At 37.0% G+C, this 18,988-nt stretch overlaps 1 protein-coding gene across 1 annotated transcript in view; it reads right to left on the bottom strand.

The window, feature by feature from the left end:
- The window catches only part of LOC109397607 (uncharacterized), a 44,636-nt gene extending 27,055 nt beyond the window's left edge, over positions 1 to 17,581 (bottom strand). Inside the window, exon 1 of the mRNA XM_062846741.1 lies at positions 17,199 to 17,581. The gene's annotated coding sequence lies outside the window, so the exon portion shown is untranslated. The remainder of the gene's footprint in view (positions 1 to 17,198) is intronic.
- Positions 17,582 to 18,988: the final 1,407 nt, after the last annotated feature.

Below are 18,988 nucleotides of genomic sequence, written 5' to 3'. Positions count from 1 at the left end.
TGCTATTGAACATCATCCGAGACAGTGCCACTATAGCTGTGGAGGCTCTTTTGCAGGCATAATCAACTGAAGGTGAGCTTATCGTCGATCATCACGCCCAAGTGTTGGACGGAGCGCTTTGACTTGATAGTGTAATCGCCTACACTGATCACCGCTTGCTGCTCCGACTTCCGGTTGTTCACAATCATCACCTCAGTTTTGTGGTGAGCCAACTCCAATTTCCTGGACCTCATCCACGCTTCCACAACATTGATCGAGTCAGTGGTAGTCAACCCCATTTCTTCGCTCGACTCACCGTATTCTTCGAGCGTAATGTCGTCAGCAAAACCGTCAATCTTCACTACCACCGGGAACTCTAACCTCATCACCTCGTCGTACATGACATTCCATAACACCGGGCCCAGGATGGAACCTTGTGGGACTCCAAGGTTATGTGAAAGCACTTCCGACCCACCTCTGTGTCCTAAACTAGTAATCGATTTCGGAAGTAACTCCCGAGAATCTTGTACAGGTACTCGGGTATCTCCCAGACGCAGAAGCGCTACTGCAAAAGCTGACCAACTGGCGCTATCCAACGCATTCCTTACATCCAGGGATGGCATTCCGCACTGAAAATGTGCACAGTGCAGCTCATTTTCATATTAAAATCGCGCACACTTGCACTGACACTGAGGAGCATGCCATCTCTGCACATCCAGAGTCACAACTGCACAGTAGCGATTCCCCCTTCCCTTACGCTCGAGTGCTTTCCTGGCGGTTTTTGTAACCGACAAGTATGCGTCTACGGTCGATCTCTCCTTCCGGAAGCCGAACTTACTACTTGAGAGACCATTTGCACCCTCGGTGTGCCTCAACATTAGGCCGTCCCCTATTAGCATAGCATAGCATAGCATAGCATGAATACTTGCACTAATCTTGGATGGAGTTGCAAAGTTGAATATATCCATTGACATTGCTGATGTCGCTACTATCTACAATGTCATAGATTCACTCAGCTCCACACACCTGGCCAAGTCCTTGCAAGCATTTATAAATCCCTTCATCAACTTAGAAAGAGCCCAGAACTGAAGCATCTTCCAATAGATGAAAGGATGTTGAAAATAGCGAATTTTCAACTTATATGCAGTTATACGGTAAATATACTGAAGTAGAATTATTTATAAATACATAATATTGGAAAGATCTCACCAATTGTTGTGGGGTTTTTGTGGTTCAATGCCGATCATCTTATTGCCTTAATTAATGTTATTCTCTGTAAAGAACAACACAATACTCAGCAAAGAACAACACAATACTGAACACCAAACACCCGCGCATCTATTGTTTTGATTTTCACTCGAGATAATACCGAACGCGATCGATTATGCTGCCATACTCATTCCTTACAGGAGCGATGCATGCACAGCAAAGAACAACACAATACTGAATACTAAACACCTGCGCATCTATTGTTTTGATTTTCTCTCGAGACAATAGCGAACGCGATCGATTATACTGCCATACTCACCCCTACACTGAACCGAAACATCCTCCTTGAATTGACTGAACTGTAATATGCACAGGCATCAAAACGTCTCCTCCGAAAATCGTATGCAGAAATAATGTGACTGTTACTTCCTCGAGTACCCGTATCCGAATCATTCAGAAAGTGGATGATGCTCAGAACACTATCATATGACATAACATCCCGTTTTTGGAGCACTCGACATACCAACAAAAAACCAGTCGAACACAGAATGATGCTTGCTTCGATCACGCCCCAAAACAATAATCAGTCGGTTTTAAATTGTGTTCCCGATGGTCGGCGGCTCGCAGCTAGTTACTCGTGAGACGCAATAAGGCCACCATTTTAATATTTCCGAGTTAGTATTTTACGAGCTAGTTCATGAAGTTTTTGAACATTTCTACTCGCAATTCTGGAGAAGCGTGGAAAATCTTTTATTTTGAAGTGGTTGCTTAAATTAAGAGGTGAGTTACAATGCTTTTGAAATGTTCTCAAAATTCAGTTTCGCCTATTCATCCGCAGAATGACAATTTTCATCATCCTGACCATTGGATCCAGCACAGTCCGCCAGTTTTCAGAGCCAGCTTCAGAGGATTCTATCGTCGCCATCGGGAGCAGTTGTCGCTGACGCACATATTTAAGCAGTTTTCGGACAAATTTAATCTGTAAATGTTTAAAAACAAATGTTTTAATAAATGTGGTTACGTTATTACAATAAAATTGATATTTTATTTTATGAAATTTCGTCAATTCGCATGAAACAGTATTCAGGCAAATTTTAATTACCAAAAACCACTGAGAATCATTCAAAAAACGTATTTCTGTTCATTTTGATTGCATTTTGAATGCAATTCAAAACTAGCAAGATTTTCATAAGGAAACCATACATAAGATCTCACCACAACCGTATGACACGCATACGTATGATCGTCATCCAATGACGAATCAGACCGTATGGTCATCATCCGATTTTCGACTGAGTATTGTTAAAGGGCTCGAGCGTATCACTTTTCAGCCGTTTTGAGGAGGATGTTTTGCTTCAGTGTACAGGAGCGATGCATGCACACACGCAAAAACGGCAACGCTCAAAAATGTGCCTCAACATTAGGCCGTCCCCTATTTTGCAAAAAATGGAAATGTTACAAGTTCGTTGTTGGAAAATGATCGTTTTAGCTAAGAAATGATTGTGTCAAAATTTAAAGTCCGGATCCCAAGGCTAAGTGGTCCCTCAAGGGGCCTAAAGTTGTCAAAAATAATATGGGACCCAAAAACATGAATTTTTTTGGAAAACAAAAATACGCTATTCTACTAAAACCGATGATTTGAGACCAGAAGAGCCAAAAAATGAGATCAGAATTGCGATATCTCTACTCGTTTTTGTGTTACTGACAAACAACAACCGAAAAAACTTCATGTTTTTCAATTTTTTTAGACCCCGAAGGAAACCAACCTTATTTTGCTCAATAACTTAAAAACAAGTTGAGATATCGCAATTCTGAGAACATTTTTGCTTCTTTAGGGTTCTAAAATCATCGGTTTTAGTAGACCAGCGTATTGTTTTCATGTTTTTTTGGTCCCATACAATTTTGACAACTTTAAGCCCCTTGAGGAACCACTTAGCCTTGAGATACGGTCTTCAAATTTTGACAAAATCATTTCTTAGCTAAAACGATCATTTTCCAACAACGAATTTAAAACATTTCAAACTTTTGTAAAATAAGGGACAGCATACTCAACATTCTATTGCGTGAGGATGAGCTTTTCAAGCACCTTCCCTGCCGTGTCGATCAATCCTATTGGTCTATATACCGACGCACAGTGGGATCATTCTGAAAAAAGACGATCAAAACCTCTAAGAGCCGTTAGATGACATTTTAGCATATGAGTGTCTTTGGAAGATGTGTTCAGAAAAATCGTCTCTATCTTTATGCATATTCACTGTATGGTAAAACTGTAGGGTGAACCCGAGCAGAAAAATATGTTTTCAAAATAATTTTTTAGAGGGTAGATGTCTTCAGCAAGAAAGTATGAAAGTTTAAAAAACAACCTCAAAATCAGTTTTTTGAACTTTTCCATGATTATATCGTAAAATTTCAACGTGATATTTTCTACAAGTTTGTAGGTACTACTGGAATACACTATCTTACCGAAGACACCAACTCTGTAAAATTGAAAATTGCTCCAGTAAACCAATTTTTTTGAAATTTTTTCACTATTTTCACTATTGAATATTTTTTGAATAGGCACTTTTTGGCAGCCGTGCTATCAAAATTTCAATGCTTTATCATGTCCAGAATAGACCAAAAGTGACTTAACAATCGGGTCTGATAAGGCACTTTGATTTCTGATGCTATTTTAATAGTCATTTTTCAAAGAAAATATTCACAAATTTCATACAAATCATTTAATACAAACTGAAAACTCACGAGAACTTTTCGACATTAATATTTGTTAAATAAAATAGTTTTCTTGTTGAAATAGTCTACATTTCTAACACTGTGGTTGACTTTACATTGAATACCCGACAAAAATATCGCTTTTTAAATTTTAGATGAGGTAAAAACTCACTATCGAATATTTTTTGAGTAGGCACTTTTTGGCAGCCGTGCTGTCAAAATTTCTATGGTTTATTATGTCCAGAATAGACCAAAATTGACTTAACAATGGGGTCTGATAAGGCACCTTGATATCTGAAGCTTTTTAATAGTAATTTTCGAAGAAAATATTCACAAGTCTCATACAACCTTTCGATATTATTTTTAGCTCATCCAAGTAGTAATTCTGAATAAAAAAAAAGCAAGTTAAATAAATGTAGACTATTTCAACTGTTAGTATCACTTATTTTGAACTACGAATTTTGAAAAAGGGAAAAGCCTCTTTGAGTGATTTCCTCATCTACGAAATCTTTCTCAAAAAGGCACAAAACCTTTTTATCTTTTCAAAAAATCGTTATAATATAAACTTGAAACTAAAGGCTTCTTCGGAAAAGTATCCATATCGAGCCCAGATCTTGATGCGGGCTTGTCAAGGGATAACCCAAGGTAGTATGTCTACGACGAAGAAATTTTGAAAATCATGGACAGGAATCGACCTAACGGACGCAGTTCTTGAAAACTGGAAAAAATAAATTTTAAAGAGTATCAAACAGCATAATAAATTCAATAAAACATCTGTGAAGAATTTTCATCATGACGTAAGATTTACAACCTAGAATATCTCTAACAGATACTGGCTATTTCAATGTGATGTAACAATGTTTCACTCGTTTTATTTTATTTTTTTTTTTTATTTTCAACACAAAACTTGTAGAGGCATTCATTATATTTTCGCCTTTTTAGTTTTTTAACCGCAGTTATAATGTTAACATAGCAAATGAAAAAAAATGTTATCATTGTTTTAGTTGATTGATTAATGTATGTATTTTAACATAAACAAATGCATTGGGAATTACAATAAAAAATAGATAAAAACACAATTTTTAATTGGTCTAAAAATTTAAAAAGCGATATTTTTTGTCGTATATTCAATGTGAAGTCAACCACAGTGTTAGAAATGTAGACTATTTCAACAAGAATACTATTTGGATTAACAAATATTAATGTCGAAAAGTTTTCGTGAGTTTTCAGTTTGTATTAATTGATTTGTATGAAATTTGTGAATATTTTCTTTGAAAAATGACTATTAAAATAGCATCAAAAATCAAAGTGCCTTATCAGACCCGATTGTTAAGTCACTTTTAGTCTATTCTGGACATGATGATAAAGCATTGAAGTTTTGATAGCGCGTCTGCCAAAAAGTGCCTATCCAAAAAATATTCAATAGTGAAAATAGTGAAAATTTTTCAAAAAAATTGGTTTACTGGAGCAATTTTCAATTTTACAGAGTTGGTGTCTTCAGCAAGATAGTGTATTCTAGTAGTATCTACAAACTTGTAGAACATATCACGTTGAAATTTTACGATATAATCATGGAAAAGTTCAAAAAACTGATTTTGAGGTTGTTTTTCAAACTTTCATATTTTCTCCCAAAAAATGAAGTCCAAGCTATAAGGTGTCTTCAGCAAAGATACTTGAAATTACTTGTTCTACAACTTTGCTGAAGACATCTACCCTCTAAAAAATTATTTTGAAAAAATATTTTTCTGCTCGGGTTCACCCTACAGTTTTACCATACAGTGAATATGCAAAAAAATAGAGACGATTTTTCTGAACACATCTTCCAAAGACACCTCTATGCTAAAATGTCATCTAACGGCTCTTAGAGGTTTTGATCGTCTTTTTTCAGAATGATCCCACTGTGCGACGGGTCTCCGGGTGGATTCCCCGCCTTTGGCAATGGAACCAGGCTCTACCTTTTCCATGCTACTGGGAAAACTCCCTCGTGGAAGGAAAGGGTCATTGGTCATTGGTCCCATCTGCAAGAAAGGTCACAAGTTGGCGTGTAAGAACTTCCGACTGATCACAATTCTAATGTCGCAAAGTTTTATTACAGACTAGCTGGCCCGGCAAACTTTGTCTTGCCAAGTTGCGGTGGTTTGACAACTGTTTAGTTCATTGCAGCAACGCACTCTAGATTGGCTTTATTTCGATCGTATTGATTTTCATCCCAGCTCCTAAAAAACAGTACTTTATCAATTTTTTTACTTTTTTAGTAAAGTTTCTCAACATTTGTTTACATATAAACACAGCCACCATGAATACGAATCGAACCATTCAAGAGTTATTCCGATCGGTTCAGCCGTTCATGAGTTTTGTTGCCTCAAAGGGACTTCAAACTCATTGTTATATATAGACTAGCTGTCCCGGCAAACTTTGTCTTGCCATGATGTGGTGGTTTGACAACTGTTGAGGTCATCTCTGCACCGCCATCTAGATTGGTTTAGTTTCGATCGCGTTAATTTTATTCCCAGCTTATTAGAAATCAGTATTTTATTAATTTTTTTACTTTTTCAGTTGATTTTCGTAACTTTTTATACATATAAACACAGCGACCATAAATACAAATCAATCCATGTAAGAGTCATGATGATAGGTTCAGCCGTTCTTGAGTTTTGTTGTCTCAAAGGGACTTCAAACTCATTTATATATATATATATATATAGATGATCATCTTCCTTCGTCTTTCACCTAAAGTGCATGAGTTTGTGGGAACTGGAAAGATATCAATCCAGCTTCGTCGATGACCGCTCGAAAACAGACCAGATCTTTACCGTGCGGTAAATCCTTTAAAAATGCAGTGAACACCATCAACTTCAAGATGACGTACGACAGTGTCGACCGCACAAAGCTACGGAAAGTCATGGATGAAAACGGTTCCTTTTGGAAGCTCACTCAACTTATCAAAGTGACGATGAACAGTGTAAAAAATTGCTACAGTTTCGGGATATCTGTCTAGTTCGTTTGGTTCATTGAAGGATCATCATCATCACATTTGGTTTGACCTGGGAGTTTGTGGGTACTTGGTAAGGTTCGAAGAGAAAAATAGGTAAGTTATGAGGGAAAACTATAATATGATAGTTCTTTGATATTATAAAACATTTGGTATAAAACAACTATTTTTGGGAGTGGAGGGAAATAAGAGCTGTCAGTCGAAACATAATGGTTGGGAAGAGTGGAGATGCCAACTTCTTATTATGACTTTTATGTGAAGAATGACAGATTCTTCTTTTTCACATTCATTGGGGCATCCTCCAATGCGATGGCTTGCACTATATGTAATTGTATGATCTTGGTTGTATAATTATAATGTTTTGCTTGATCAAATCACATTGGATGGACAGCCCATTGCTATCGGGCTTAGTACCGTGCTACAATGAATGGAAATCATCATCATCATCTGTCTAGTTCGTTTGGTTCTCTCCGTAGACGGCGACAAGATGATGAACTCTCATGCTGCTGTTCAACGGTTTTCAGGAAATCCGGCCAATTTGTTTGTTTTGCGGATGACATGGATATTATTGCTAGAACATTTGGAACGGTGACAAAACTGTATTTACACCCGCCAGGACTGATGGTGAATGCGCCGATTAGGAGTTGATGGTCGATCACAATGTCGGTGCTGCGTTTCATCCGCGCATAATGAAGGCTCCGTCCGTGACGCCATCACAGGAAACTCATGTCACTTTGTGCACAGTTCGATTGGGAAAGAGCGATCCTAATCACTATATCGTTGTTGACCTTATTTGACAGCCCGTAGATGCTACTCCAGTATCGTCAGACCATGCAGCTACATCCACACAATGAATCAATGGGATAGTTAATTGGGACACTAACAGGCATTTTCAGTGACTGAGTGATGGTGATCTTTCATTTTTTGAATTTAAAAAATAAATTTAAGAAAATTAAGCTACAGTGATGCCAGCCACGTCAGTTTACAGGTCAATGTAGGGCAGGTAATTATTGCAATCAACGGCACACCGAATGTACTTCTGCATCTGCACAAATTTATGCGGATGTCGGAGTGTTGATGGGATATGGAGGGCTGAGGGTTCACACATTCGTGCGTGGATGCCAAGTGTAAGGTGAAAGATTAATCTGTTTGCAACGTTTTGATGCCTTTTTGGTCAGGTTTCCCCTATAATTAATTCATAAATACGATTGTAAACCTCAAATATTTTTACATATTCGTAATACTTGTCAAATTCGCGGTAAATATAATCTATTGAACATTTATTTTTCATTAGAAAGTATGTCAATTTCTTGATTTGACCAAGCCATGCGGAAAATACACTGTTGAAAATGCTTTGATATCAAGTTGTACAACAGAAACATGTGCTCGATGAACAAAATGAGATTTGAATTATGAATAGAAATCCACTTACACCGGTGAGACTCGATCTCAAGACTCCCAATTCGCTAGACGGGCGCTTATATTCCTTCAAGCTACGGAGTAAATCGACTATCGCATATGGATTTGTATTATCAATTTAGTTGAAAATCAGAGTTTTCGGCTAACGAAAATGGAATTTACTCCAAATTTCAATTTAAAAATAATTTCCTCTCCCGCTTTGACATACATGTGCATTAGATGTTCATCTAATCCCACCCGAAGGAGATTTGGATTGTGAAAAGAAGCAAAACCATGTGCGGCTGTGGAATCGATTTCAGTTCTACGCCTACTGACGACAGAGATAGTCGAGTAACTCCGTAGCTTGAAGGAATAGAAGCGATCGTCTAGCGAATTGGGTGTCGTGAGTTCGAGTCTCACTTGAGTACGTGGATTTCTTTTCATAATTCAAATCTCAATTTATTCATTGAGCACATGTTTCTGTTGTGCACATGGATGTTAAGGCATTTTCATCAGTGTATTTGAAACTATGTTCAAAATGAAAATTAATAGTGTGACGTTACGCTACTGGTTCCCATTTTAAACAAGCTTTTGCAATGAAAACTTATTGTTTTGCAAACCATATTTACTGAACATTTTACAAGGGATCCGAATATGAAAAAAAAAATATATTTCAGGGCTAGTTTCAGGGTTACGGTCGTATTAAAAAGTTATTGGGGAAAATCTGATCAAAAAGGCTTCAAAACGTTGTAACTTCACGGTAGAATGTGTCTTATTTATTTATTTTTATCATTGTGTATTTTAACATTAGAGCGATTCCAAGCAACAGCATCAAAATTAAGGAAATTTTTTAATTCATGATTTTCTATTGAACTGAAACTTTGCACAGTTTTTAAGTTCCATCTAAATCGTCATTTTCCGATATCAAATTTTTATTTTGAATCACGACTAACTTTTCAAAAGGGTGTATGTGAAAATGGTTCAAAAATATTCAAAAATCTGCACAGCCAAAATGGTTCGTTCGATTGCTATAAATTTTTCAGCAAAGTTAGATAACTAAATGGTGATTCCTAAGAAAATATACACTGTGAAAAAAAATCTTTTTTAACATTAAAAAATATCATTTTTGTCACAAAAACTCAAATATCTCAAAACCCTATCTTTTTACCAACGTAATTTTTTTAGGAAAGACGGTCCATTGTATTAGCAATCTACCATAAAAATTTAATGATGGTAAACTAATAAACAAAAAAGTTATAACATTTCAAACATTTCACAATTTTCACATTTGGTAAATATTTTTTTCTGTGTAAATTATTTCGATCAGAAATCGCAGTTAGATGCAGATTTTATTGTTCAGCAAAGTTAGATAACTAAATGGTGATTCCTAAGAAAATGTACACTGTGAAAAAAAAATCTTTTTTTAACATTAAAAAATATCATTTTTGTCACAAAAACTCAAATATCTCAAAACCCTATCTTTTTACCAATGTAATTTTTTAGGGAAAACGGTCCATTGTATTAGCAATCTACCATAAAAATTTGGTGATGATAAACTAATAAACAAAAAAGTTATGACAATTCAAACATTCCACAATTTTCACATTTAGTAATAATTTTTTTTTAGTGTAAATTATTTCGGCCGGAAAGCGCAGTTTGATGCTGATTTTATTGTTAATGGCCTTGCGTGAGTAAAACAATCTGTTTTTATTATGTATTATGTATATTATATGTACAGTACTGTTCCGATTTTATCATGATACCAACCTTCGAATATTCTGGAGCGCGTGCGGGTGTTTAATTGTTTTCGCTGTCATGTTTTTTCGTGTCCGCGATTATCGAGGCCAATAGAGCAAATTTCGTGGTTCTAAGTCTACCGAGTTACGATATCGGTTACGGAATCCGCCGGAGTGATGTTGGGAAAACGGTTTTTTTTTTGCAGAGGGTTCCGAGCAAATTTGAAATGCGAAAGTCGATCAAAAATTGTGCATGTGATCCATCGTGAGTATGACGTTTTCCGGTGCATGAAACGCGGGCCGATCCCAGCTGGCAAACAAACGAAAGAAACCAGCCGTAAAGTGTCCACTGGTCTGAATTTCCAGAAAGTGGTTCCGATTGTTTAGGCTATGTGGGTGTGTGTTGAAGAGGGTAAATGCAGTGCTGGAAAAAAGTGTTGGGGATAATTTGCTGTTGTGACAGCAGCAGAGCTGTGAATTTGTGTACTTGAATCGGGCCATGTGTGAAGTTTTCTTCTATTTCGAATGTTGTCATGACATTTGTTGAAAAGCAGGTATTTAAGTAGTGAGTAAAATTCACATTTTTCACATTTACAAGTGGCCACCGCTGGCAAGTAAATCTATTTGTGGTAGCAAAATTCCCGGAAATCGATTATGAAAGAGCTTTAGATTTTCTGTCGTAGTTTGATTGGTTCGCAGCAATACCCTTTTTTATCGCTCTGGAAATCACGGTCGTCGGTCGAGGGCGTAGCCGATAAGCTACTAAAGTTACATTAGAATATGTAGAAATGAAATAGACAAGAAGAAACAAATGAAGAAAATCAGTGAAAAATATGCGTGTGAAAACATACTGTTGCTGCTCATGTGTCATGTCTCACTCGAAGAAAAATGAGGCAAGTCAGAAATATTTCTGCCAAGACTCCATGTGAAGAACCTGAATATCGGACCACAATAACCACACAACAATTGGTGAGATCTTTCCAATATTATTTATTTATGAATAATTCTACCTCTGTTATACATTTGTTATTTAATTGCATTTAAGTTGAAAATTCGCTATTTTCAACATCCATTCATGTATTGGAAGCTGCTTCAGTTCTGGGCTCTTTCTAAGTTGATGAAGGGATTTATAAATGCTTGCAAGGACTTGGCCAGGTGTGTGGAGCTGAGTGGGTCTATGACATTATAGATAGTAGCGACATCAGCAATGTCAATGGATATATTCAACTTTGCAACTCCACCCAAGATTTGTGCAAGTATTCATGCTATGCTATGCTATGCTATGCTAGTACTGTTCCGATTTTATCACGCCCTCCGCGCATTAGTCGTTTATTGATTAATTTGCTGTTACATTTGAGGACAAGTGTTTTCCCTCTTCTTCAAGATGAATGTTGAAAGCGTGTTTTGCAACGTTAAAAATATTGAAATGGGTATAAATGTTGAAGTATATTTCAAAGCATTTTTGAAAAGAGGCGTGATTAAATTGTTTAAACAGATGTCGCTGATGGTACGGTGGCATGACTCTCTGCACTTAGCACTTCTGGCAATTTCTCAGTTGTTGTCGTTTTCGAACTTCCTGCGCCCTGCTTTACCGATGATATACAGATGGCTCGTTTGTCAAAGTCTAGACGGCAGGACGTGCAAATGCGTAAATTTGTATTCAATTTGGGCATAACCAGTCTCTTTCAGTTTATCTATGAGATTTCGTAACTCTTTTGAACATTTTTTTCACAAACGGTCTACAAGAGAGCGTTGAGTTGAAGACCTTTGAGAAAGCGACTGTTCATGTTGTTCGTTAGATTATAATAAACAAAATCACTTATTAGTTTTAACTGACTAGTTTGGTGTTGTTTGCTTGGACGAAGAAAAAATTTACTATAAAATTTTTAATATCCATAGCGGTAGTATTTTTTTGCTTCTTCGTGAGCATTTTCATGGTATGTATACAGACAAACAAACGTAACACTGACGAAATTTTCATTGACCACGCCTTTAACGATCATTTTGAATCTTGGTTGTGGCTTTCATAACCAGAAGAGTGCCCATCGTTTTTCTTTGCGTTTGACGTTTCACACTAGCGCCTTCTGATGACGATATTGCACAACGCAGTGTTTCGTGAAACATTTCCACCAGGTGGTGGTAGTGTGAACTGGGCGATGGATTTTCACGAAAATTGTTCTAGGCGTTTCGTCTGTTTGTCTGTGGTATGTACCTCTCATGCATTTGTTGTTGTTGAAGTTACTCGCATTTTTCCGATCATAAAGTCTGTTCTCTAAGAGGTATTTTTTTGCAGATCAACTAGACGTATACGCGTATATATAAAACTTTTATTATGCAGCTTTCGTCTTCAAAATAAGTTTAATTCCATTTTTCTTATCATCAACAGCTTTTCAACACTATCAAGGGATTTTTTCACCAGTCACGTACAATAAAAAGTATGACAATCTCAATATTTTTGATCACAACACTGGATCGCGTCTAAGGTTCAAATAGATACTATAGTAATTATAAATAATCAAACAAAAATATCATGAAAACTACTTGTTTAATTCATCCGGTAGCCTTTACAATAAAATCAGCATCAAAATATAGTTCTCCAAATAATTTACACAGAAAAAAATTTTTTTTTGTTACTAAATGTAAAAATTGTGAAATGTTTGAAATGTCATAACTTTTTTGTTTATCAGTTTACCATCACCAAAATTTTATGGTAGATAGCTGATATAATGGGCCATTTTCCCTAAAAAATTGACGTTGGTAAAAAGATAGGGTTCTGAGATATTTGAGTTTTTGTGACAAAGATCATATTTTTTTATAGTAAAAAAAGAAATTTTTTACAGTGTATATTTTCTAAGGAATCATCATTTAGTTATCTAACTTTGCTGAAAAATTCATAACAATCGAACAATCCGTTTTTGCTGTACAGCTTTTAGAATATTTTTGAACTATTTTCGCATACACCCTTTTGAAAAGTTAGTCGTGAGTGAATATGAAGGTTTGATATCGAAAAATGGCGATTTAGATGAAATTGAAAAACTGTGCAAAGTTTCAGATATTTTTGAAATGGTCGCTCAGGATCGACTGACATGACTCCGTGGAATTCCTCATTAAGCTAATTCTACACTTAAAATGTGTCTGATTAATCTGAAGTTGATGCGGTGCAGTTCACTTTTGGTTGCGTTTATTTATATATATGATAGAGATAGATTGGCACTGTGCTCCGTGGAAAGATCCAATACATGTAAGTTCGCTGTGCCTAACCAACGCATTGTTTCATCTTCTAAGCTCAGTTTTATTTCGGCGGTTGACGTATTGTTAAGAGTGAACTTCAATTTAAAATATGCCGCTTGCAAAATGTATAACTGAAGTTGAAACAAGAAAGATTTTGACGCATCAAGACAGGAGTTTAACACTTTGCAAAATGTAATTTAATAATTTTATTTTAAGGTGTCTTACTGCATCACTAAGTTTTCAAATGAATCATTGACTTTTTTGCTTTTCAATGATTGTTTGCCTCGCATTTTTGAAGTGATAAAAAACTGTCAATTCTGCAACAACGCAGCAGAAAAAGTATCATCGCAATCACTGCGAGTGAGCATATAGGATGATACTTTTCCATACGAATATTCGTTTTGGTGACAGAGAATTATCACTTTGAAATTTTGAGGCTCATATCCAACATGGCGGCCGATGCTGATGATGCCGTAAAAAGCCTTAAGATTCAATACATATTGTACAATACGGCAGTAAGAAAACACGAAAAAGCTGTCTATTCGCAAAAAAACGAAGGATCGCAATCAATTCGCTAAAAAGTTTAAACCAGATAAAGAAAAAACGGGCACTAACGTCACGCGTTTGACAATTTATCGAGTCCTGAAAGAATGTCCAGACAATCAACGTGAAAAATGGGAACGGGCTCCACAACTTTTAAGTCATCATAAGAAAGCGTGCTTAAAATTTGATTGCGATAACATGCGTCGAGATTGGAGTACAGTAGTGTTGAAGTGGGAGCTTCGGAATGAATGCGACACGGATAAGTTTCAGGAGTAACTTTATTACGACCACATTGGTCGGAGTCTTGTCAAGAACTGACTGTTAGGAAAAAATAACAACTATGGTTGCCAAGGGTGTAACTAACGATCTAACCCCTCGGGACAGGGGCGATTGCCTACTATGTCAACACCCCCTCTTAATCGACCAATTGGCGACCTCCGCGAACAGCGAGAACACCCCTTCGTCACTGGATTTGTTGTTGGATTCCTGAGGTTCGTTGGTCCACTCATCCAGGCACAACTATTCGACAGTTGAACCTTCCATTGTGCTTCCAATCCCATTGGATCCGCAAAACCTCCAACGCAAAACCCGCGATTCGCCCTTGCTTCCCCCTCTGGCTCGAACTTGGCTTTCTTGGCTTCTGCTACCTGAGCCACTCCGGTGAGAACTTCCGCGACGCCCTACGTTTCGTGAAACAGCCGAGGTAACTTCCGATCTTTCTCCAACATGACACGTCCAGTTTATGCTTCCGGTGCCACACCGGTGATCACTTCTGTCTGCCGCTTGGAGATAACTTTCGGGCCTTCACCAACACGACTCGTTCTGTTGATGCTTCCGGTGCCACACCGGTGATCACCTCTGATACGCCAGCCGCTTGAAGATTCCATTTTTCAAACTTGCTCTTGTCGGTTGCTTCTTCCGAGACCACATCGGTGAGCACCTCCGACAAACCTCTTGCATCCGAGAATATCCGCATTCCGCACATGGTCACTCCACTGCACCGCTTCCACGTACTTCGCGCTGGTGCCCATAACCTGTTGAAGTGGGAGCTTCGGAATGAATGCGACACGGATAAGTTTCAGGAGTAACTTTATTACGACCACATTGGCCGGAGTCTTGTCAAGAACTGACTGTTAGGAAAAAATAACAACTATGGTTGCCAAGGGTGTAACTAACGAACTAACCCCTCGGGGCAGGGGCGATTGCCTACTATGTCAACAAGTAGGTACATATTACAGTTGACTCCACATCTTGATGTTCTACAGGTCGATATCACTTTATCACGATATCTCCATATCTTTAGCGATCTCGATAGTTTTTGTTCAAGATTTTCTCTGAGTTTGTCGATATATTTTTTACGTGTTATGAAGATTATGGCTTTCTCAGTCCAGGGAATCCAAACGATTAAATATGCATTCCCCGACGTTTCGGCCTGATTTATTTGGCCTATTACAGCGGTAAAGCTGTCTCTCGTTTTTTGTTTTTATCAACCAGAATCTCCCTAGCATACCATTTCCAGACAAAAACCTTCTAGTAAAACTTTTTTTTACAAGTTATTGTATCTGGTTTCCAAGGTACAAACTACTCTGGGAAGGTGAAGGTGATATCTGTTTGGTGAAAGTTTTTTCTAGTTACGGAGGCTTAAAAATTGGTCCTTCATTTTGATCTCTAAATGCTTCAACTAATTAAAGTTAATTCTGCGCATCTCGATATTTAAGAGACCAACGTGATATGGGATGATCCTTCCAGATGCGGATAATCAACTGTTATGTTGTTTTGTAGGGATCCTAAGGGATAATAAATAGAGAATAAGAATATAATCCTGGAGGTAAGACATATTTGATACTTTATGAGATCTTTTTGGACGAAAAGAAGTTCAGCTAGAATCCACCGATTTTTTTTTTCACACTGGAAAGATTTACGAAAAGAATCACATTACTTCTCAAGAAATTTCTCGAAGGTGGCCGCTTGATAGTATAGGGAGGGTTCTGTCGACTAGAATGGACGGACTTTCAGGAATGCATGAGTCTGAAGATGTATCTACTGACGTTTTTTTTTACAGCAACGCCGTTGAACAAATTAGACATTTCATCAAGATAATACACCTGTTCACACGGTTCAAGCAATTATGGCGTGAAAAGCATGTTCAGATTAAGGAATGTTCATCTTCTCATCCTGACCAGAACCCAATTGAGAATATTTAGAGTGGATTATAAGAACAATGTATGAATAAAATAAGCCGTACAGAAGCATTCCAAATCTACATCGTGCAGTTGTTCAAACGTGGAATAAAATCCAAGCAGCTTCCAATTTGTTTGAGTTTATTGAGAACAAAAGAGAGACTACTCGTTATTGATATGTTGAATGTTTTGTGTAGCTTCAATGAATTAGAATGAATTTCCGCTTGGATCTATTGTTGTGAAACAAGGGGCTTATATTAGAATATTAATTAGATTCAGAGAACACATGTAATATCGATATTATATTTTTTCTCATGTTTACTCAAACAATGAATTAAATTAGAAAATAATATGGATCGAATCCTTTCTACATATCCGAATATCCAAAAATATTGTCTACAGTTATGAAACATGGTGTATAATTAATATATGGTTCTAATAATTTAACAAAGCGATTCCTATGACATAACGAACCTCCCTTCCTGTGCCTACCAATATTTCTACCCTATAGTCCATCTTACGACCTAACGCGTGAATATCAATATCAATATCAACAATTCTCGGTCCGTAAATGGCTTATTCCCTGCAAGAGACGACAAGACTACAATAACATGGCCAGCGCGCCGTTATTGAACATTCTATAAGCAGACTCACTGAACTCTGCACAGGAGGTAAGATTATAATCACTCCTAGTTATTCTTTTATTTGATTGATGTTATTCAGTTTCGGAGTAATGACCATACATATACGCACTGTGGGTCTCTGTTAGCCTAGTGGTTAAGGCTATGGATCGCCAATCCGGAGACGGCGGGTTCGATTCCCGTTCCGGTCGGGAAAATTTTCTCGACTCCCTGGGCATAGTGTATCATTGTACTTGCCTCACAATATACAAATTCATGCAATGGCAGGCAAAGAAAGCCCTTCAATGTGGAAATGCTCAAAGAACACTAAGTTGAAGTGAGGCAGGCCAAGTCCCAGTGGGGACGTAGAGCCATAAAGAAGAAGAAGAAGATATGCACTGTGTAGTCTTTTAAAACTAAGCTGAGCTAATATGTATATATGTAATGAAACTTTTTTTTTAATAATGTACGACACACTTAATAATTTCACCCTACTTTACGGTAGTTCTTGAACTTCACTGCGCTCAGGGGTACACACTGTGCTTACCCTCTGTCGGCCACCCCTTGTGACTTGTGACCATAAGACAATTTTGATTACCTTGTTATGGCCAATTCAATACTGACTGTTGACTAATTTTGTAAATATTTGAATTCAATTCACTTGAACTCAGAGTGGCTCTTCCTGTAAACTGACGAGTTCAAACACACCGGTGACCTTCGCGTTGGTCACTGCCTCGTCTCGGGAGATCGCGAAAAAGTTCTAGGTTCTCGCGATACACTCTCGCTTATCAGCAACGTATTATTTACGAATACGTTCGTTTTTTTAAAAGAAACATGTAAACCAAAAACAACGTGTTGTTCAACTGCGGACCGACGGATGGTAACTGAAGCACATGGTAGTAGATTGTTGCCGTTTGGAATTTTTCGCGTTAAGGCATAGAGAGGCACCCGTGCTCGAATCTGACTCAAATGCCACAGAAGGCATAAATCCTACCGTGCAAAACCTGTTACAAACTGGCGCTCGGTCCACGCTGAGTGCACATTATCGGTAGGTAGGTAGGCAGCTAAGTACCTACGAGTACTTCTACAGAGCTTGCAATCATGCAATGCCCAAATAGTGAGTCGGGAAGAAACGATTAACGTTATTTGGTGGCATGTGCGCCGGCGCGGTACCAAATGGAACTTCACACAAATAGCACACAATATCAATGCACCACCAAGTCGAAGCTCTACGATCAAGTGCCTTCGGTCGGAGTGCGGAAGCTGAAGGCAAGGGGCTTTGGTTGGTTTCGAAATAGGGTCCGCACCGCATGGTTGGAAATGTGATATTTGCGTGGTGCTCACGAAATTCAGGTTCGTGTTGTTGGCGAAATAAATTGTTCGTTTGGCAGTGTCATTTTTCTAGCCCACAATAAAGGCGTTTTGTCGTAACTTGGCCCAGTACAGAGAAGGTGTGTGGTCGTAAGGCAAGCCTTTCATAGACCAAAAGGTCAATACACCACACTTAATGTTACTGTTCTGGATGGTTTTAAGAAGTCTTCTATTAGGTACTACTTCTATCCCCGAGCTTCATCTAGTCCATTTCATTCATTTCAGATTTTGGATTCTGGCTCAAGAATTTCAGATAAGTTTGGCTTCGAAACACAATTTAGGTATTCCAACTTCAAGCAATACTCAGAATTCTCCAGACCTTTGGAATTCAGTCATCTTACGAACCAAGAGAACAAAAACTTTAAAAAGCATGAAAATGACGATTTCCACAGAACAGATTTTAGAAATCAGACAGTGCTTTCAACATATTCCGACCCAAGTTTAGTAATACGAAAGTTTAGATGAGGTTATGGAGAAACCTCATATCTAGAAATAGACAGTATTTTTAAATTTTGAAGCATTTTAAAAATTAAACAGGGATTTCAAGTTTTTTTTTTTAGAATTTTCAAAGAGTTTTGAAATATTTTTGGAATATCAGAGTTTGATAAATTGTTGTAAATTTTAAAATTCACAATTTCTTAAAATTCCAAGAACTTGTTGCATTTTTGTATTTTCAGAATTTTAGAAATTTTTATATATTTTATAATTTTTTAAAAAGTATGATTTTTTTATCTTTTCAAAAAAAATAAGTTTTAGAATTTTCAATATTTTTAGATCTTTTAAAATCTTCATTTTAAGAAAAGTTAAAATTTTAGAATTTTTAACATTTTTATAATTTTTTAAATATTTATTTTGAGATTTTTTTTTGTAATTTTTAGAAATAAAAAAAAATATTTTTTTTTTATTTTAATTTTTTTTTGAATTTTTATTTATTTTAAGAATTTTAGGAATTTTTAGAATTCTGTATAAGAATATTCAGAATTTTTAAAACATGGGCATCTTTTATTATTGTACAAA

The sequence above is a fragment of the Aedes albopictus genome, chromosome 1 (genome assembly GCF_035046485.1).
Source record: "Aedes albopictus strain Foshan chromosome 1, AalbF5, whole genome shotgun sequence".
Taxonomy (NCBI): Eukaryota; Metazoa; Arthropoda; class Insecta; order Diptera; family Culicidae; genus Aedes; species Aedes albopictus.
This window is presented reverse-complemented; position numbering and strand designations above follow the sequence as displayed.